Source organism: Hypanus sabinus, chromosome 8, assembly GCF_030144855.1.
Source record: "Hypanus sabinus isolate sHypSab1 chromosome 8, sHypSab1.hap1, whole genome shotgun sequence".
In the NCBI taxonomy this organism is placed as follows: Eukaryota; Metazoa; Chordata; class Chondrichthyes; order Myliobatiformes; family Dasyatidae; genus Hypanus; species Hypanus sabinus.
The window spans coordinates 152,724,920-152,747,279 of record NC_082713.1 but is presented as its reverse complement, the minus strand read 5'-3'; the positions used below and the strand labels follow the sequence as shown (position 1 = coordinate 152,747,279).

Sequence of the window (22,360 nt, the reverse complement as noted above, 5' to 3'; positions counted from 1 at the left end):
TTCAAGTTTTGTGCAAGAACTGGCTAGTTTTCTAGGAGTTCCACCCCAGGCAGGCATGACAGCATTTTCAGTTTTATAGCCTCTAACTCTAGGGAAAGACCACTTGAACTCACAGCTTCAAGCTGTGCACAGGCATGAGTGAACAGGCTTTTAATAGCACATTACCTACGGGTTTTAAATGAAGCACCTTTTAAGTGTTACTACACAGTAAATTTTTCTAAATGATCTTCAGCCAGAAAGTTTTCTGCTACTGTTTTTTAGTAGTAGCCACAGATGAGTAACATCTGCCTACACTTTGTATTTTCACCAAACTCTAGGTAAAGAGGGTAAGATATCTGAAGGACTACTTAAAAAAGTAACTGCCTCTTAATAACCCATAAAGCATACATTTTGAGTAAGTAATTGCAGCAATTTTGAGCAGCACCTAGTGCCTCTCAGAACACACCAAGCCCCATCCTCGAAAACAAACTTGACTCACAAGCAGCTGACTATTTTGTACCTTTAGATATTTTCCTGTTCAACTCTCTGAGAGTCGGGCTTTGAAAGTTCCTAAAATTATTCGGAACTTAACTTGAAAAGGATAAAGAAAACAATTAAAACAAAACTCTGCTGTTACAAGAAAATGAAAGCTTCAAGTGATAAGGTTACTACCAGCCAGAATTTCTTAATGGATTTATTGTTCCTACTTTTATGGAATCAGGCATTTTGATTCTACTGTTACACACTTTCTCTCCTCCCTCCACATCTTACAAAAATATCACTTCCTTTTCTGTATTATCTCATTTAATATTTTTCATGCATATATTTGTGAATAATAGTGAATAATAAATACAATGACACTGTGTTCCACATCAAGGTGGGGGTGGTGGATGAAGAGGAATGATATTCTATTATCATCTCAGTCAAATGCAATTCTAACACAAATCTGTTTACAATAAGTCCGATGATAATGTGCTGTAGTGCTATATGGTAGTATATAACACCGTCTCACGCTGATAATAGTTAATTACCTGGGTAAAATGAAAAAAATATTCAACCATTTTTCCATTGAAAACTTTTGCTTTTGCCTACCTCTTTATTATTAAAATATCATTTCAATTTAAATGCACAATTTTCCTCTTCCTTTCTTAGCCCGAACTAGAATATTTGTACTTCTTTTCCTCCTACAGGCTTTTGACCTTCTGAGGTCAAAAAGGACAAACAATACCACTAGTGTCTGCTTTGCAAAAAAGCTGGGGTTGCTGTCTGCAAGCAATGGTATCATTTCCATGGCAACCCCCTAACTATTAATTTTCAATTAAAGCAGACACAAAGCGGACAGCCTCAGGCCGACAGACGATGTCAAAAGCGTATCTCCAAATGCAACAGTTTCATGCAGCTATCAGTGTCTCTGCCACCAGGCTGCATCATTGCAACATCAACTTCAGCACTTAACAAAATATACTGTATAAGTATGATAAGGCAATACAGCTGCTATTGTTTCATTCAATGGTCAACACTCTGCTGGGCATTTTTATTATTATTTCTGCCGGGATGGTACAATGAGACTTTCAGATGGCATTATTTTACTTTGCAAAGTAAGAGGTAAAACAAATATAAAATTATAAAACTATACGAGGTAAACTTTAAAGAAACATAATTATTCAACCATTGTTATACTAATCATGATCCAAATTTTTATAAAATAATCAAAATATATCATAAAGTGCAAATACTGTAACAAAATAGTATGACGTTTCATAGATCTTCATTTTAATCTTGATCACATAATAAAATATAAATTATGAAGTCCATAATAGAAGTGTTGAATATTAATGATAGCCTAATCTTTTATAAGAAATTTAAATAAACTAATGGCCAGGACTGACCCTACTTAAGACCTTCTGAAAATTTCACCATAAAATCCAGCATTTATCTAAAAGATGGATGTTAAAAACAATTCAACTGATGGATGAGATTAAAGGAAAGCATTCTAAAATATTTGGCAATAAACACATGCTTAAAGCATTTAGGCACATTTACACTCTCTCTGAAGTTATACAGAAAGGCAGCACTTCATTACAGCAGTGATGCAGGTTGAACTGATTTCCATATCTGCCTCTGAAAGCTAACTCCTGATGTTTAGTGTATATGCTCCGATCTTAAAAGAGTCAAATGGAAAAATACGTACATTGCCAAATATGAATCCTCAATACTTCATTCCTTCTCATTTTAATCATAATAAACTGACTGAGATATTTGTGTGTGTGTGTGTCTTCCAACCAAAAGTGTATAAAGTGGATGAAGACAAGAGTGCAGTGGAAAGGTAAGTAAGGAATTAGAAGGAAATAAGCAAGCTGAAAGGCCAGGAGGTCTAAAATAGAGGAGACACAAAGTATTTTTGTACAGCCATTAGTAAATGTGTTCCCCTCTTGTCCAACAATGTACATTTTTTTTAAAAAGTTACTGAAGTGATCAAGATACTTGTTGCAATTAGCAAGTGTGGGCCACAGTTAAAATGGCATGCATGCTATTTTAACACACATAGAACATAGACCATTCACCTCTCTGGTTGACTGGCCTTGGATGAACTCAGACAAGTAAAAATGGTGAGGGTGGGAAAGCCTTGTGAAGGAGATGCCACACATTTCCTAGTACCTTATTTATTGAGATTCAATGCAGAATCGGCCCTTCCAGCCCTTCGAGCTGTGCTTCCCAGCAATCCCCCAATTTCATCCTAGCCTAATCACGGGACAATTTACAATGACCAATTAACCTCTCAACCAGTACGTCTTTGGTCTGTGGGAGGAAACTGGTGCACCCAGAGGAAACCCCTGCAGTCACAGGGAGAACTTACAAACTCCTTACAGGAAATAAACAAATAAATAAACTTTAGTCCCCACAATTCCTGACACGAAGGGGGAAATTTGCTTCAAAGCTTGTTGGAAAAAAACATATGATTATACAACACTCACTAGTTTTGACAGATTGTACTTTCAGAGTAGTGCAGATAAATGCAATTGACTAGCACTGTCTTGCTTCCAACTGCTACCTATATGACACCAACTTTCATTTACATAGTGACCATAGAGGAGTTCACAAATGTATTATTAAACAAAGAAGTACACTAAACCAAAGAATGAAAACTTAAATAGGGTTTCCAAGATGCATGAAAATGTACTGGTTCAAGGAAGGATTAAGTAAAATATATCAAATATATAAATCTAATTATGTGAATAAGCAAATATAAACAAATATGGAAAGGAAATCAGGAGCGTATGACTAAGCAGTTGAAGGAATACTCGCCAATGCTGTGGAAGATGCAATGCCAGTACTAGAGGAGAGCTTATTACTGAGAGGGCTGTAGGGTTGTAAAAGATAATGGAGACATGAGGGAGATTATAAAGTAACTTGACTAAGAGGATAACTGCTTTTCATATGTGGTTTTGGCGTACTTGGCATGCTCTGGTCACCAAACAAAGTGATACTGTCTGTATAGGTGTGGCATGAGAAACAGAAGCAATGGTAAAGGAAGGAGGCACAGCCAAGCCAGCCTTGGAAACATGCAAGCGGGAAAAGTCTGCCTGAAAGTTTTAGTAGCAGATTGAATAAGGCAGCAAGGAAAGCTAGTCATATTGCGAAGGAAGAAGTAAGTAGCCTTTGAGATGGAAAGGATATATGTGAAGTGGGGTTGAAGTTACTAAGACGGCAGTGAGCTTGTGAGAGAGGATGAAGCCAATTCTGCATTTCAAACGTTTAACTTGAGAGAAGTTTGCAATATCCAGTAGTGATGGTAGATAAGCAGGAAAATCAGTGTTTGAAAGCTCCATGAAACTTAAGAGCAAGGTGTCTAGGGACAGAGGAGTGACTTTTATCAATGTTACAGTGTGATAGTGGTAGTGAAGGGACAAAGAAATAGCAGAGAAATTTAGTAAGTATTTTGTGTCAGTGTCCACTGCAGAAGACACTAGCAGCATGCCAGAAATCTGAGAGTGTCAGGGAGCAGAAGTGAATGTTGTTTCTATTACTATTAACCATGGTATTAAAGGAAAGATACTGGCATGGGTAGAAGATTGCTGATGGCAGAAGGCATTGAGTGGGAACAAAGGGGGTCTTTCCTGGTTGGCTGCCAATGACTAGAGTGGTGTTCCACAGGGATCAGGTAGGGTCAGCTACTTTTCATGTTATACGTTAATGACCTGGGTGAGGGGTTCCTAACCTGGGGTCCACTGACTCCTTGGTCCATGGCATAAAAAAAATTGGGAACCCCTGACCTGGATGATTTCTTTGTGGCCAACTTTGCAGGTGATACAAAGATAGGTGGATGGCAGGCAAAGTTGAGGAAGCACAGATTCTGCAGGAGCACTTGTTCAAAATAGAATAGGCTATTTTCTAATTAGGGAAAGAATTCAGAAATTAGAGGTACAAAGGGACTTGGGAGTTCTAGAGCAGGATAACTTGCAGGTTGGTTGGTGGTAAGGAAGACATTCAAATAAGCAAGCAAATCTCAAGGTTATATAATTTATATATTTTTGATGATAAGTGTGCTTATTATGCCTTATCTCGGGTAATCTCAGGGGTGTCTCAGGTAATGATCAGTTTGAGTACAGAGAGGAAATTAAGAACTTGGTGGCATTGTGCGAAGACAATAACCTATCCCTCAACGTCAGCAAGATGAAGGAGTTGGTTGTTGACTTCAGAAGTAGAGGACCGCATGACCCCATCTACACCAGTGGTGCACAGGTGGAACAGGTCAAAAGCTTTAAGTTCCTCATGGTCAATATCACAAATGACCTGATTCGGTCTAACCAAGCAGAGTCCACTACCAAGAAGGCCCACCAGCACCTTTACTTCCTGAGAAAGCTGAAGAAATTTGGCCTGTCCCCTAAAACCCTCACTAATTTTTATAGGTGCACCATAGAAAGCATTCTTCTAGGGTGCATCACAACCTGGTATGGAAGTTGTCCTGTCCAAGACCGGAAGAAGCTGCAGAAGATCGTGAACATAGCCCAGCACATCACACAAACCAATCTTCCATCCTTGGACTCACTTTACACCACACGCTGTTGGAGCAGTGCTGCCACGATAATCAAGGACATGACCCACCCAGCCAACACACTTTTTGTCCCTCTTCCCTCCAGGAGAGGTTTCAGGAGCTTGAAGATTCGTACGGCCAGATTTGGGAACAGCTTCTTTCCAACTGTGATAAGACTGCTGAACAGATCCTGACCCGGGTCTGGGCCGTATCTTCCAAATATCTGGACCTGACTCTCGGGTTTTTTTTTGTACTACCTTACTTTCCCTTTACTATTTTCTATTTAAGATTTATAATTTTAAATTTTTATTATATTTACTATCGATTTGTGCTCCAGGGAGTGCAAAGCGCAGAATCACATATCGCTGTGATGATTGTATGCTCTACTATCAATTATTTGGCAACAATAAAGTAATAAAGTAAAGTACTTGAATCTTGAGTTATTCAGATGCATTATGAGAGGACTAGAATATAAAAGCAAGGGTGTGTTGCTGGGGCTTTCTAAGACATTGGTGAGACTGCACTTAAGAGTATTACAAGCAGTTTTGAATTCTTTATCTAAGGAAAGGTGTGCTACCACTACGGACGTCCAGAGGAGGCTAATGATAATGATCTGACAGATGAAAGGGTTAAAATATGAGGAGTGCTTGATGGCCCTGGGTCTATATTTGCTGCTGTTTAGAAGAATGAGGGAGGATCTCGTTGAAACCTACCAAATGTTGAACTGCTTGGACAGAATGGACACGGAGAAGAAGTTTTCAATACTGGAAGAGTCTAGCACAGAAGGCCCAGCCTCAGAATAAAATGACACACCCCTTTAGAAAAGAGCTGAGGAGGAATTTGATGAGGGTGGTATTCTGTGGAATTCATTACCACAACAGCTGTGGGGGCCAAAATCTCTTTGTTTTATTTAAAACAGAGTAGACTGGTTCTTGGTAAGTAAGGTTGTCAAAAATTACGGGGAGAAGGAAGAAGAGTGGGTTTAAATCAGCGATGACTGAATGAGCTAAATCTGCTCGTGGATTGCATGGTCTTAAGGGAACCAGGTTTATTTATGGCATAATTAAGATATAGGTGGGGACTGACATAGAAATTAACAGCAGGATTCCATGAAATGCCAAACAATATTAGAAAAGGTGAGTGCAAAAGCATATTCAACTACACCCCCCTACTCTATCCTCTTAAACCTAGCCCAGCATATCATTCCTCACATGAACTCATCTTCTAGCTATACCAATCTCTTTCAGTTTTATGCACCTGCACAGCCCAAATATGTCCCTTGTCCACTGACACTGAAGTTCATATTTCAACAATATCATGCCTGTCACCCTCAAGATCAGTCTACTCTCAATCATCAGTGCATTGATGGGAAGTGTCATCAGCTGTGCTATTTATGATACACTGAAGTTCAGTTTAGTTCCACCTGAACACTCGGCTTCAGTGCTCTTAACTGCCTTTGAACAAACCTGTATCAGGCAGTTCAATTCCACAGACAAGGTGAGAGAGACCCTTCTTTATCATTAGGAGAGAAAATTAGAATTAATGGGAATGAATAAAACCCTCCACTGTTGGAAACGTTGGAGTCCTGTGTGTTTTTTTATTGGAGTCCATTTATATTAGGCCCAGAACTAAACTACAAGAGTTCCCAAAGGCTGTGTCTGATACCCACCAACTTCAACATCTTCATTGAAGACCATTTTTCCATCATAACATCATGACTAAAATATTTGCTAATGACTGTATAGTTGAATTCCATTCAGATTCTTCTGATAAAGATCTGGACAACAATTAGGTTTGGGCTGATGTGCTACTTAACTGCCAGCAAAGGATATCTTTGCCAAGAAAGAATATAACCACCTTTGGTCTTCAGCTGCAAACTCTCCATCTGGTAACACTAATAATCAGAAATTTAAATTGAATCAATTATGAAAATGCTATTGCTACAGTAGTACATGAGGTTCCCAAAAGCCTTCCCCCAGTAACTGGATGTAATTGAAGTGACAGACACAATACTCCGGACTTGCTTAAATAGGTACAAATCCAACAATTTCTCAATATTATGCACAGCAAAGGATCTCACCTGACTGAAATCATGTTTGCCTTCTTAAATATCTACTCCCTGTGCTGATTATGTGAGCAGCACAGGCTTTTCCTACAGCACCCACCTTCTCACTGTCCTCCTCACAGGTTAATTGGTGCAACCGCCAGTCCTAGCAAACAAATCCTCAATCAAATAAAGCATTTGCGAACCATATTCTTCAATATCCAGCAAATATCTACAGCAGAGTCATAGAAAGATCCTACGGTTCTGAAGAATAGTGTTGGGTTCTATTGGAAGAAGACAGACATTCGATCTACTCAGCAACACATTCTTCCCCAACAGGATGAGCATGTCTTCCCCTTTATGCAATGAAGCCTTGAATGTCTTGAAACATAGGGGCTTGGATACGTTATCCTTCCTGTATACCCCATGTAACAAGTTATCTCTCATTGTTCTATTCAGCCTGCACAGTTGGCAATATCTGAAGAACAGTCTCTAAAAGTTTGTGGCTTCCTCTTATATAATGTTGAATAAAAATAGTGTGGAACGACCAGCATCTTTCTTTCTGTTAGATCACCACGTATTAGATCACAAATAGTAAATTCTAAAGTTTAGAAACTCTAATCCAAAATTCATGTCACCTCTCACCAGCTGCTTTTGAGCAAAGCCTTTCACATTAACACTTAGAAGAGCAGGTATGAAGTCACGGTACTTTTGACAGATACCCCTCCCACCGATAAACTTTCCAATCACACTATAGCTTTGCCATGATTCAATTTTGCTTTTATTAGCTAGTCTTAGAAAGTCTATAAAACACATGAACAATGTTAAACACACAAATATGTTAATATTATGCAATTAACACACTGAACTCCACTTCTGACAGAGTTCCTTCTTCACAGGAGTAGGTCATTCAACCAATGTACATGTGCTGACTGAAGAAGTCTTTCAGTTACAACACTCCCAAGATAAAAGTGGCTGTAGTTAATTTCATCCTTTACAGGAGGCTCTATGGGTAGAATGAATGTGATCTACTCTTACAAAAAAATTTTAACAGTGCTTATTCCAGTCATGTAATTAACACAGGTTAAGTGCTGCAGTCTAATAGCTCCAGGATGCCAAGTTCCAATCTAACCTTCAGGGCTCTCTGTGTAAAGTCTTCATGTCCTTTCTCTTAACATTGTGTGTTTCTCCTGGGTGATCCTGTTTCCTCCCTCAACGTAAACGATTGACAACTATAAGTTATCCTTGCAACACACACAAAAGCATCCACAGAATAGAGTACAGTTGATGTTTCAGGTAGAGACCTCTTAGCAGGACTGGAGAAAATTCTAGCTAGGTAAATGGCAAAAGAAATCCGATGTGTGTCTAAAAGAAATAAAGGAGAGGGGGATTACTCTGCAAGGATCTGGTGTTAAGTCAGTCTATTAAACAGCCTCGTGTGTTGTAAACAAACAATACCACCACAATTTGGAAAACAATTTTTATTCCAGATGGTCACAACCGCAGAGCAGCCTCTACAGTGTTTTCTCCTTTCGAATCTGTTCTATGACAGGTTATTTCAACTGTAGGTAATTAAAATTTGGATTTCAGCATTTTATCTACATGAAGACTTCAGAGTGATCAGGAGAAAATGCCTTTTGTCTACGATATCATCCTATCATGAGCCTATTTTTTAACAGTTAGAAAGACAAAAAATTGATATGTGTAATTTCCACATTATTAATTGAAAATATATTGACAGTGTTTTCTGATTGTTTATACCATATACGCTTAATGTACAAATGTTTGTACATTTAAGCTGTGTTTACTTCTTGTGATATGTAAACCTTTGCAGGGACTTATGAGGGGTGATTGATAAGTTTGGAGCCTAGAAGGAGTCAATTTTTGAAAACCTAACACATTTATTTTTCAACATAGTCCCCTCCTACATTTACACAATTAGTCCAGCGGTCATGGAGCATACGGATCATGGACCTCTAGAAAGTGTCCACAGCACGGGTGATTGATTAGTTTGTGGCCTAAGGTAGAAGGGGATGAGTTATACAGCTCTCGTTACATGCACATGCAGTTCAACTCTGAGTGATTATGCAGAAAGTTTGACATTAATAACTCATTTCCTTCTACCTTAGGCCATGAACTTATCAATCTTCGCTGATGAGTCATTAACTTCACGTATGCTCCACGACTGCCGGACGAAGTGTGTAAATGTAGGAGGGGACTATGTTGAAAAATAAATGTGCTAGGTTTTCTAAAATTGACTCCTTCTACATTAGGCCATGAACTTATCAATCAGCTCTCGTAAATATATATCCTGCTCAGCTCACCTTTTGGAGAAAGCAGAGCTATTAAGTTTATAAAGGAGCAGTATAACTACTGCCAGTGTCGTCGTCCTGAAGTGTTCCTTTCTTGAAATCATTCTTGGTTTAGTGACGTATCTTGAAGTTACTGACGCAGCAAACAGGGAAATAATATAAACATTCAGAAAAATACCAAAGTGCATCACAGAAAAAAATATGACACCAAGTGCAGGCAAGTAATAAAAGGTCAAAGATGAAAATCTTGATAAAGGACTTAAAGAAGAATCTAGTAATAAGTGGAGGGATTTAGAATGTGAATTCCAAACTCTGGTCATGGATGGCTAGAGGTATAAAAAGTTGTGAATATGGTGTCAGAGAGCCAGTGATGAGAGAAAGTGGTACAGAGCTCATTATATAAATGAAGAAGATTCCAGAGATAAAGAAATGTAAGAACATGAAGAATTTTAAAAGATGTTTGCATTTATTTTATTTTCTGCAGAAATCTGATGACAGCATCTGGTTGAATATATGTATTACAAAATAATTATTGACACATGATTGTGATTCCAACCCCACCATCACCATCTAAGCTACAGCTGTGAACTAACATGGAATGATTTACATCACTCATCTGCTGCTCCTGCATTTCCCTGCATTTGCCACTGGAGCAATTAGCTCATCGATTCATCAGAATACCGAACGTCATGCAACAGTATGGGAAACAAATGGGCTATGTATGCACAGAATTAGACACATTTTAGGATGGGTGAGTACAAAAAGGAAAATTTCCAACACACTACTTAAAAATATACAGTGAAGGTGAACAAAAATTGCCAGAGAGAATGGATAAAGGGTAGTTGTAGCAATATTCAAAAAAGACATAATATCAGTAGTGAACAGGTAGGAATTCTTCCACATAACACAATGCTTGGGTGAATTAAAGGTGGGCAGTAATACATAAACAGATAATATTTATGAAATCTGCATTCATGGACTCAGGGTGTGAACTATTCTTTTTGCATGGCTGAATCTTATAAGTGCTTGCTATAAGTATGTGCCATGTGTAACTGTTAGTACTGTGTTCTGCCCCTTGGCCCTGGTGTAATGCTATTTCATTTGGCTGTATTCATAGGTATTCATGCATGGTTCAATGACAATTAAACTTGAATTGAATTGAATATTATTTATTTCTTTTTATCACATAAATGGAAGGATTCTGGGGTTTTGGAGAGATTATAGAAGAGTTTACCAGGCTGCTACCTGGATTGGAGGGCATCTGCTATAAGGAAATAATGACAAACTAGCGTTGTTTTCTCTGAAGCAGTGAAAGCTGAGAGGAGACTGGATAGAAGTTCACAAAATTTTGAGGGGTGTGGATAGCGAGGTCAGCAGTATCTTTTTTCCAGGGTCACAATATCTAATACTAGATGATATGCTCTTAAGGTGAGAGAGGGAAACTTCAAAGAATTGCAGGGCAAGTTCTTTTACACAGAGAATGGTGAGCACGTGGAATGCACTCCTAGGGGTGGTAGTGGACGCAGGTATGACAAATGGATTTAAGACGCTCTTAGGCACATGAATATTCAAAGAATGGAGGGATAAGCACCATGTGTAGGTAGAAGGAATGCCTAAATAGCCGTCATTAGCTTTGCTTGCCACAACATTGTGGAGGAAAGGGCCTGTTCCTGTGCAGTGCTTTTCAATGTTCCATGTTCTTCATCAAACCCTTTGTCTACATATTTCTAGATTCCAAGATAGAAGTACTTTTGCACATTTAAAACACAAGGATTGAATGGGCTATTCACATCAAAGCAGACCTTAAAAGGACAATTAAGGACAGTTTCCATGTTAGCTAAGGGGAACCAATCCTGTGTGACCCATGGGGTCGCATCCAGGCCACTGATCCATCCTGGATTTCCACACTTGTAGACCGCAGTCAGTTGGGATTGGCAAAAATATCTCCTCCACAATCTCCATCAGCACAGGAGCACCATAGGGATGTGTACTTAGCCCCCTGCTCTACTCACTTTACACCTGTGACTGTGTGGCTCAGTACAGCTCCAACACCATTGCAAGTTTGCTGACAACACCACTGTTGCAGACCCACTGTATCACAGTGGGTGATGAATCAGCATACAGGAGGGAGACTGAAAACTTGGCTGAGTGGTGTTATGACAACAGCCTCTCACTCAATGTCAATAAGCCCAAGGAACTGATTGTAGACCTCAGGAGAGGGAAACCAGAGTTCCATAAGCCAGTTATCAATGGAGGATCAGAGGTGGAGAGGGTCAGTAACTTTAAATTCCTCGGTGTCACTATCTCAGATGACCTGTCAAGTAAATATTATTGCGAAGAAAGCATGATAGTGCCTCTAGTTCCTCAGGAGTCTGTGGAGGTTTGGTATGTGATTGAAACCTTGGCAAACTTCTATAGATGTGTGATGGAAAGAGTGCTGATTGGCTGCACTTCAGCCTGTCTTTGAGTGGAAAATCCTACAAAAGGTAGTGGATTTGGCTCAGTACCTCACAGATAAAACTCTCCCAACCTTTGAGCACATTTATATGATACACTGCCATAGAAAATCAGCATTCATCATCAATGATACTAACCCTCCAGGCCATGCTCTTTTCTCACTGCTGCCATCAGATAGAAGGTACAAGAGCCTCAAGACTCAAAGTTACTACCCCTCAACCATCAGGCTCTTGAATAAAAGGGGAAAACTACATTCATTTAAGGAATCTTTTATCTTGTTATTTCATGCTCAATATTTATTACTATTTATTTAATTCTGCATTTACACAGTTTGTTTAGAGTTAACAGTTCCAGATGTTTACAGTTTACAGTTACTGTTCTGTATATTTGCTAAGTATGACAGCTGAAAAGAATCTTAGGGCTGTATGTGGTGACATGTATGCATTCTGATAATAAATTTACTTTGAAAATAAGACCAGAAGATACAGGAGCAGAATTAGGCAATTTGGCCACCGAACCTGCACCACCATTTCATCATGGGTGATCCATTTTCCCACTCAACCAATAACAATTGATTCCACATCACCATCTAAGCACATGCCTGATACACTGTCCATTCAGTCACATACCTGACATGCATCACCACACAATTGTGTCCGTTGCCACATGATAATGATCTGACTTCACTATTCCTGCTTCACTGTGTATTTAACTCTACTAGCACCACCTAATTTTGCGTCCATCCTAACACCCGATTATTTGTCCGTTTCTATCAGCACTACCCAATGCCCTCGTTACTATAACCACTTCATTGTCTGTCTGATTCCATCCTCTATCATACACAATGCCTTGAACATCACCTACAATAGAGTCTAACTGACGTGTGGGAGTCCAGGCAAGTCTGTCTTGGGTTTCCAGCACACTGCTGCTTTGCCATGCCTATCTACACTTCCCATCTCTAACCCTTGTTAATTAGGCTCATTACCTTCCCTCACATGCTTCCATTTTACCTATCACACACACACACCTATTTGTCTGGGTTTCTTCTCTCTCGCTTCACCTTTACTATTCACTGGTTTTGTCTACCTTTAGCTGGTAGATTCCACCGATCACCTACCAGCCTCTGTCTCTATGCTTCCCAATATTCTCCCCTGCCTGCCTCCATTTGACTGTCAGCTGTCTCTGTCACTTCTATATACCAGCTATTTTCTTTCTGCATTATCAGTCAAAATTCAGGGTCACAAACTAAAATATCAATTTCTCTGCCTCCGTAGATACTGCTTGACCCGCTGAGTTCTTGCAGCAGTTTGTTACTTTTTGCTCTATAAAGCCTGTTAACTTACACCAAGCACATTTTTATATTTTTTTCTGAACTGATGTAATTCTTGATTTGTACAAAATTTAGACATATTTTGGCTGTTCAATAGTACTGCAATAAGATGTGAAAAATATTACACGAGTCATTTTCATCTTCGCAACTTACATAGTAAACAGAAATAGTTTGTTCTCCTGCCTAAATCTAAATTTTATTCCAACAAAATCAAAAGGAAATGAAATTAATCATTGTATTTTATAAAGAGCATTTGACCCACTTTATCTACATGTTGCTAAAGTGGTGCTGGTGAAAATGATCCTCATCATAAGGCGTCTGGTGAATTGGATTATCAATGTACTCTAAACGCTTTTCATAGCAAGTTCTCACTGTTGAGAAAATTGGATGAGCTTCTGAGGGAAAAAAAATGACAAAACACTGAGAAAGTGTGACTGGAAAGCTGGTGTTACAAGCTCAGAAAAACTTTGTGCAGGTTTGATGTCTCGTTTATGTTGCCAGCAATTCCTCTTATCATTAATGACACTAGTAGGTATGTTGCATCCAGAATTATTTCCAGGTAGCGGACAATTTCCTTTCATGCCAAATACTAGGCAATTTACAGCAGTGGATTGCCATTGCCTTCTGCCAGGTGAGCTCTTAACGGGAGCTGGCTGGATTTGAACTCGGGACCTCTCGCCCTGAGGTCCAGCCCTGATGCCACTACAACATCAGCTGGTACTATATGGAGATAGAATACATATAACCTTCAAAGTACAAGTAAAAATTGATGAAATGCAGTCAAAAGTTAATTAGTGTGCTATTTGGAACCATCTACTGTATGTTTTGGATGGATAGCAATTCCTTCCTGCAACACAATGAAATATCTAATACAGCTAATAATGGTTAAATACTAATATATGTGAAATGCGTTTAATATTGTGTCCTATACTTAGTGGACATTTTATTAAGTACACCTGATACAACTACCTAATCAGCCATTCATGTGCCAGCAACTCAATGCGTAAAAGCATGCAGACATGGTCAAGAGGTTCAGTTATATTTCAGACCAAACATTAGAATGGGAAAAAATGTGACCTAAGCAATTTTGACTGTGGAATGATTGTTGGTGCTAGAATGGGTGGTTTGACTATCCCAGATGCACAATCCACACACACCAGTCTCCAGAAAAGGGATTCCCACCTTGGGTTCATGGACCACTCGGTTAACAGTAGGGGTCCATGGCATATAAAAAGGTTGAGAACTCCTGCTCTGGAATTTACAGAGAATGGCTTGAAAAAAAAATCCACTGAGTGGTGCCTCTGAAGGCAAAAAAAAAGCCTTGTTAATGACACTGGTCAGAGAAGAATGGCCAGACCAGTTCAAGCTGACAGGAAGGCAAGAGTAACTGAAATAACCATGTGTTACAACAGTGGTGTGAAGAAGGACACACAACATGTCCAACCTTGAAGTGTATGGGCTACAGCAACAAAAGATCACAACATACACAAAAGGTACTTAATAAAGTGGTCATTGAGCGTATGACACACCTGGCACCAATGTGGTAATATTGATGTACTGTATGATAATGCCATTTAACAGAGCCAATAATAATTCAAGCCTGATACCAAGTGATGACTACCTATTTGACTTCTAATTTCTTGTTCGTAAATACAATGAGATGTTGGAAGGTATTTCATTAACAACAAATTTTAATAAGGTTTACAAATGTCCAAGAAAAAGCAGTCAGATATTTACTATACTATTTTTGTTACTAAATTGGAATTAAACTTAAATGCATCATGGGATTTGCAACCTTTGGAGCAAAGGATCACCGTACATGGTCAGCAAAGAGATATGTAATTTGCATTCAGTTCCACGCATTTTCTATGGTTTCGATAACGGCATCATCCACAGACATAATTGTAGGCACACATCCTAAGTGTGGAATCTTAACAGATATCTCTTCTGAAGTAGGTTTATGTCTTTGCATGGCTATCGCATTATGCGGTTAAGTTCACACAATTGTGTATTCACAACGTCTGTTATCTTAATATATACTAGGACTTGACAGAAATTTTATTCTACAGTTTTAGTTACAATTTCCCAGGGGAAATGATGGAGAAAGTATCATCTTACAAGGAAGGTTTGGCATATTTTTTGGGTCAATCTCATCCTTATAGTAAATTTGTTTTTAGGTCTGTGGAATACAAAGGCTCTAAGCAATTTATATGTAGTTAATATTTTGGCACTGAAAATATTCTGAAAATTGACTTAATCACAGGATGACACTATTTTTAATCACTGATGAATAATGTCAATTTTGCACAACACCCTGCCGAGAACATAACTGCACGAGGTCAGTGGGTTAGTATCAAGGACAAATCTCAACCAATAAGTCACATTAATGCTGAATTATTTCGTTCCATGCAAAATTACTGTTTATGAGTATGATTGGGTTAAAATGGCAGCACAGTGATGCTATAAATAGTGCACATGCTTTATATTCCAGTGATGCCGTTTTGATTCTGTCCTCAATTACTATTTGTGTGGAGTTTGCATGTTCCCCCTATATTCAGGTAGGCTATCCCCAAAGGCTTCGGTTTCATCCAATATCCCAAAAAACCATAGTGGTAGATAGTTTGATTTCCTATTGTAGATCAATGTTGGCAGCTGCAAGAAAAATCAGAGGGCATGCATGTAAAATTACTGAGAAATAAATGATGTAATGGATTGATAGAATTGTTCTAAGAGCTAGCATAAAGTCAGTGGGTCAAATGGCCTCCAGTGCCATTATAAAATATGCCATATAGTATGGGAATTTTTGAAGAATAATCAGGAAAGTTTATGAATGCCTATTGTTCTAAATGTTCCCAAGGCTCACATGTATAACTCAGATGTGGAGCCATAAGTTATTTAGATTGTTGTATTCTCTGACATTAGTAGATGGATAGAAGTGTGGAAGTGATGAATTGAGTTTCTCTGAATGAAGGTTTTATGGTGGCGCTCAGCATAACTGACACAGATTTCATTATCCTTTGGAGTTGATCAAACACAAATTAAATTCCTCACTGACGGAATACTGATGGCTTTGTTCAACATCAGCTACTGCCGTACTTCCCTGATAATCACACGAGCTAGGGCAAAGATTTAAGGGGGGGGGCGTTAAAGGAGATTTGCATGGCATGTAGTTTTTCACACAGAGAGTGCTGCTTGGGGAGATGGGAGAAGTAGATACAATAATAACATTTAGGAGGAATTTGGACAGGCACATGAATGGGCAAGGAATAGAGGGACATGGACCATCTGCATACGGGGGTATTTGTTTACATTGACATTGTGCAGATGGGGGTATTTGTTTACGTTGGCATTGTGAAGACATGATTGGCTGAACAGCCTTTTCCCGTGCTGTACAGTTCCATGCTCTAATATGCTTTAGACATAAAGAAAGAAGGCTATTGCCTCCTATCTGAGAGTCGATCTGCAGTATCTAGGCCAATAGCCCTCTTCTCTTTAAAAATATTCTCAGAAACTACCTTTGAAAATCTGACCCAATATTTCTGTCTCAGGCTAATGCCTTTTTAATGATTCTGCGAATTGCCTTGGAGTGTTTTATCCTGTCAACATTCAGGCAAGGTTTAGTTGCTTCTACACACTGTCAGGATGCAAAACATGGTCTTCCACTATTCCTCAGAAATATGGAAAAGAGTATCCCTTGACCTGACAAAACCAGACACTTCTTCACCTTTGTTCGGGCTGCTGCAGCTACTATGTTTATAACTGTTCAAACATTTAAGAAGTGAGGGTAAGGCATAAATCATAATATTCAACGAGGCAAGGTGAAATGAATTGCCTTGGATAATCTTTTCTCCTCTGATGTAACTGACCTCTCAGACACTACCTTTTATGAGTGAAATGTGTATTTACTGAAATTTTACTCAAGACCAGTGACACAGGCAAAAGCCTTCCAGGCATCTTGTCATCTTTCAGAGGTGGAATGTTTCAGTCATACAAATTGTGCTCAATATTTAAGTTCTGAATAAAGGTCACTGAGATAAGCATTAACTCTTCAAAAGGCTGCCAGACATTGAATCTTTCTAATACTATTGATTTTGTTTTATATTTCTTGCAACTGTAAAATCTCACTCTTCTTTTGCTTGGATTTTTCGGACAGCATACAAGGTGCAGTAATCAAGCTTCATGGCATGGGTTTACGTGGCGAAACAGCATCATAGATTGTGATTCATTTATTTTTTAAATTAATTTTGGTTTTTTACTAATGTAGTTTTGTTCCATATTAGTGAACACATTATGTGTTACATCTACAAACACCACCACATCTTCTTTGCTTTATTTCTGCAAGCCCTTCATTATCATTGCTAATTGAAACTCATTAAATCCTGTAACTTACTACCATCCTGCAACACCATAGTATTTTATCTTGTTAAGCAGCCTCAAATGCATTTTGAAAGTCCAAGTAAATGATATCCACTGCCTCTCCTTTATCCACCCTACTTGTTATTTCCTCAAAGAACTCTTACCAGAATTGTCAGGCAAGATTTCTCTTTACAGAAACCATGCTGTCTTTGACTTACTTTATCATTAGTCTCCAAGTACCCCAAAACTTCATCCTCAATAATAAAATAAAGGGACACAGCCACAGAAAAAGGGATGCCCCTTTAGAATAGAGGTGACAGTGGAATTTCTTCAGCAGAAGGAGGTAAATCTGTGGAATTCATTGCCGTATAAATCCCTGGAGACTGAGCAATTAGGTGTATTAAGTCAGAGATTAAAGATAAAGTTGAAAGATTAGCTTTATTTGTCACGGGTATGTTGAAACATTTAAACATACAGTGAAATATGCCTTTTGCATCATTGGCCAACCCAGTTCAACAATGTGCTAGACAACTGCAAACAGGAGCTACCTCAGAAAGCACTATGCAATTTCTGGATAACTCCCAGACACTTAAGCAAGTTTATTAGAATTGTTTGGACATACTGTTACGCCTGTGCTCCAACTCTGAGGGGCCAAAGGGTACAAAGCAGCCCCCTCCTTTTTGAGAATCACAAGATCGCTATTAATTCAGGTCGGGAGACCTAGGAAATGAGAGAAAGACTCGCAGAATCCACAAGGGGTTTGGAATGTCCTGGCCCCTCAGCGATACAAAGCCATGAGAAATGGCCATTGTCTCTTGGAATTGTGTATTGAGTACTGTACTTCATGGAAGCCCTCAGGAAATGATCAAAGGGGGGTTGGTGGAGGAATTGCATCATCCCAACCTGATTGACATCTGAGACCCTGTGAGTCAGGATAAAAGAGGGTCTGGGGAACAGCCCCTTGAGACGCACCCCGTGGAAACATGTGACAGCGTTTAATAGCGACAGCCGGTGGGGCTCACGTGTGTCCTTTTCCTTGGCCTAGGAATTGGCGGGTTTCCATGGAACGGCTTAACTAAAAGGACCAACTACAAAAATGGAACTTTCGAAGGATCGACATTGTAAAAAGGAAAAGCTGGCAAGTTTAAAACATCTGTCTCTCTTGACTCCAACCAAAGGCTGCAGCGTGAATGAGCTAATGACTTTTATATTTCCATTGGACAATACATTATTCCCTAGACAACGATAGAGCTTATTTCTTATTGATTATTATTGTACCCGCAATGTTAGAGTTAGTATTGACGACGTATATTATCTGTATGTTAGCATTGATATTATTTTTGTGTATTTTTACCAATAAATACTGTTAAAAATGGTACCATCAGACTTCAATGGACCTCTCTATCTTTGCTGGTAAGTGACCCAGTTACAGGGTATGTAACAACTTGGGGGCTCGTCCAGGATTTGACACCAAATTAGGCGGGCCAGTGAATCGGGCTTGTAAGTCCAAACTTGGATCTGGTATGCGGGTAGTCAGACAGGAAACCAGCAAAGATGGACGTGGATTAACTTATAGAAAGCTTGACTCTGGAGGCGCTAGAGGCAGCCACCAAATCGGACTTGATAAAAATGGCGAAAGGACTAAACCTCGCAGAGGTGTGGTTGTCAATGAAAAAGCGGGAGGTGCGAAGGGCCATAACTCAGTATTATATTGGGAAGAATGTGTTTGCAGCTGAGGTATTGGAAAATATCCCTGAAAAGGTACCAGCTAGTGGGACGGCTCAGTTAGAGTTGGAGAAATGAAGGTTGGAACATGCAATTAAGTTAAAGCAGCTGGAAGCAGCTGAGAAGGAGAAAGAAAGAGCCGACAAACAAAGGGAGCATGCGCTCCAGCTAAACGAGTTAAGAGGTGAAAAAAGAGCAGGACAGAGCTGAGAAACAAAGAGAGAATGAAATTCAGTTAAAACAGCTGGAAGCAGCTGAGAAAGAGAGGGAGAGAGCCGAGAAGGAGAGAGAGTATGAGGAGGTAGAGGCAACATGACTTGGATATGGAGAAGTTAAGGCAAGAATGAAGAGCTCAAGGGTCAGACCGAGAGGAGCGGTTTAATGTCAGTCGGGAGTTGAGGTTAGTACCTCCGTTTGAGGAGACGGATGTTGATAGTTATTTCTTGCTTTTTGAAAAGGTGGCAGTGAATCAGAAGTGGCCCAAAGAGCAGTGGGTGGCGTTGTTACAAAGTGTGTTAAAAAGGAAGGCACGACGGGAATATGCGGCGTTGTCCATGGAGGAGGAAGAGGCGGAGAATTATGCCAAAGTAAAAAAGGCCATTCTCCAGACTTACGAATTGGTATCTGAAGCATATAGACAAAAGTTCAGAAATTTAAAGAAAGTGTGGAATCAGACGTATACCGAGTTTGCCTATGAGAAGGGAGTGCTCTTGGATCGTTGGTGTGCAGCAGAAATAGTGGAAGAGGATTTTTGGCGTCTCAGGGAGTTAATTCTGATTGAGGAATTTAAAGGTTGTGTTTTGGAGGATATCCAGATGTGTTTGAATGAGAAGCCGAATAAGTCCATCTCCGAATTTGTTAGGTTCGCAAATGAATATGCCCTAACCCACAAGACAAAGTTTTCCTCGAATAAAAGTAACCCGAGAGATCATGGGAACAATAGAGAAAGCCCGCCAGCTGAGGCAGAGGTCCCACCGGGAGCTAGTGGTAAGATTGAGGGGAAAAGGCAAGACGGCCAGAGATTTCCGGGCTTGACCTGTTTTAATTGTGGAAAGGGGGGACATATTGCATCTAGGTGCTTTGCTCCGAGGAAGGAGACAGGAAAAGGGAATGCAGCAGTCCCTATCGGATGTGCCATGGTAATCAGTAAATTGACAAGAGATCCCCGGGTAGACAGAGTACGAGAAAGGTCTGAGACTTGTATATCAAACGGAACCGTGCCCGTGAGGGAGGGAGATACACCAGTTCCCGTGCGGATCTGGAGAGACATGGGCGCTGAACTGACATTGATTAGCAGTAAGGTATTGGATTTTGGTCACAAGACGGGAATGGTAGCTGTGAAAGGAATAGGAAAAGGGATGGAAATGGTGCCCTTGCATAGGATCATTATGAATTGTGAGCCGGTATCTGGACCAGTTGAAATGGGGGTGCGATCAGAATTCCCAAGAACTGACGCAGACGTCCTTCTGGGTAATGATTTAGCCGGTGGTAAGGTTTGGTCAGCAATGATGCAGACGAGACAGCCGGTGGAGGGCCCGCCCCTAGATTCCAAGATCTATCCTGCATGCGCGGCCACTCGCAGAATGTCGAGAAAGGCAGCTGAGAACGAGAGCAGTTTAAATCTGGCCAGTATCGATTTGGCTGAGATGTTTTTACCGACCCTGTACCACGAGGGTTTAGAGGGTGGTAAAACAAAGAGTAGTAAAGTGAAAGAGAGTAAGGGAGAGGAGGTAGACCTTCCCTTAGCGAGGAGAAAAGTTCTAGAGGCCAGAAATAAAGATGAGAAACAGACAGAGCTGTTAAAAGGTCCAGAGTTGGACATGGATGATCTGTCTGGTTTGGCAGAACTGTTTGAAGAAGTTGAAAATTCTAAAGGTGTTCCTGATAATGAAATGAGGGCAGTCCTAGATGAACAGGGTGCCCTTACCTTGAAGAAGTCTGCTGGGTTGTCAGATGAGGTTGTTTCAGCCCGCGGGGTTGAGTTTACTCCGGAAGGGAGTTGCCCAGAGAGTAGCTGGGAGGATCAGGGGAATTTAGAATTTGAACAGGGTACGGGTATTGAAAGCCTGGAAGAGGCAAATGTCCTGTTTGAGTGTGTCCAAGATGTGGATGCACGTGGTACTGAACCTAGTATTGGAGCTCAGAAAAAGTCTGAGGTATTTAATTCAGTTGAAAAGGAATGCAGTCCTTGTGGGTCAGATGGACTTGGTTCAGTGAAGAAAGGGTTAACATTGGTAATAGTGGGAAGTGAGAGTTCCCAGTTGTTTGTGCTCAAAGGTGTGTTAAAAGTTAGTGAGGAGATCAAAGGTGGTGAGGTGAATATTATTATTGAAGGAAAAGGGAAATGTGTAGTTCCCAAATTGAATGAAGAAAATTTAAAGGCTGGACTGATATCAGAAGCAGCAACCAGGCTACAGAGACAATGGCTTGGTGCCACCAAGCATGTGAATCAATTACAGGTTGAGATGGAAGGTAAAGGGGCCCCAAACGCTATTGCTATTCCAGAGTGTGGTATGAAACCGCAGAATTCAAAATGCTGTTTGAACAAAGAGGGATCGCTGGCATTGAGACCTAATAGCCTGAAGGGTCCTGAAGAGAAAACTGGCACCTTGCGTAAAATTAAAGAATTGTGTGGAAATTTGGAAAATAGTCTAAATGTGGAACACATTGTTGATAAAATAACTCCTATGAAAGGAGCGGGTGAAAGCCTATTTCGCCAGGGTGCTCAAGCTCACCACGAGGGAATTAACCGGAAAAGAGGCGAGGGTTAATGGGACGCCATTTTTAAATCGCAGAAGCCGGTTTTAAGGGATTTCGACAAAGCATGACAACTCTTTAGTTTTTGTTTGCTAAAGAAAATAAGAAATAAAAAAATAGGTGGTTATTAAATTGGAGTCTGATGCTACAAGACTTTAGTAAGGTACAAGATGTTAAGGTATTAAAGGAAGTGACAATGTAATTGTTAACTGTTTAGATGCTGAATTGAATGTATAACTGTATTACTCTGTAGAGAAAAAAAAAACTTGTTTTGTGTTAGATTCTAAAATCCTGTAAGACTCTGTATTACTTCGATTTTACTGATGGTAAAAATATGTTGAAGAAAGGGGGTGTTACGCCTGTGC

The 22,360-nt window shown here is 39.8% G+C and overlaps 1 protein-coding gene across 1 annotated transcript in view; it reads right to left on the bottom strand.

Annotated features, from left to right (window-relative positions):
- The window catches only part of foxp2 (forkhead box P2), a 550,159-nt gene that overhangs the window by 370,240 nt on the left and 157,559 nt on the right, over positions 1-22,360 (bottom strand). The window lies entirely within an intron of this gene.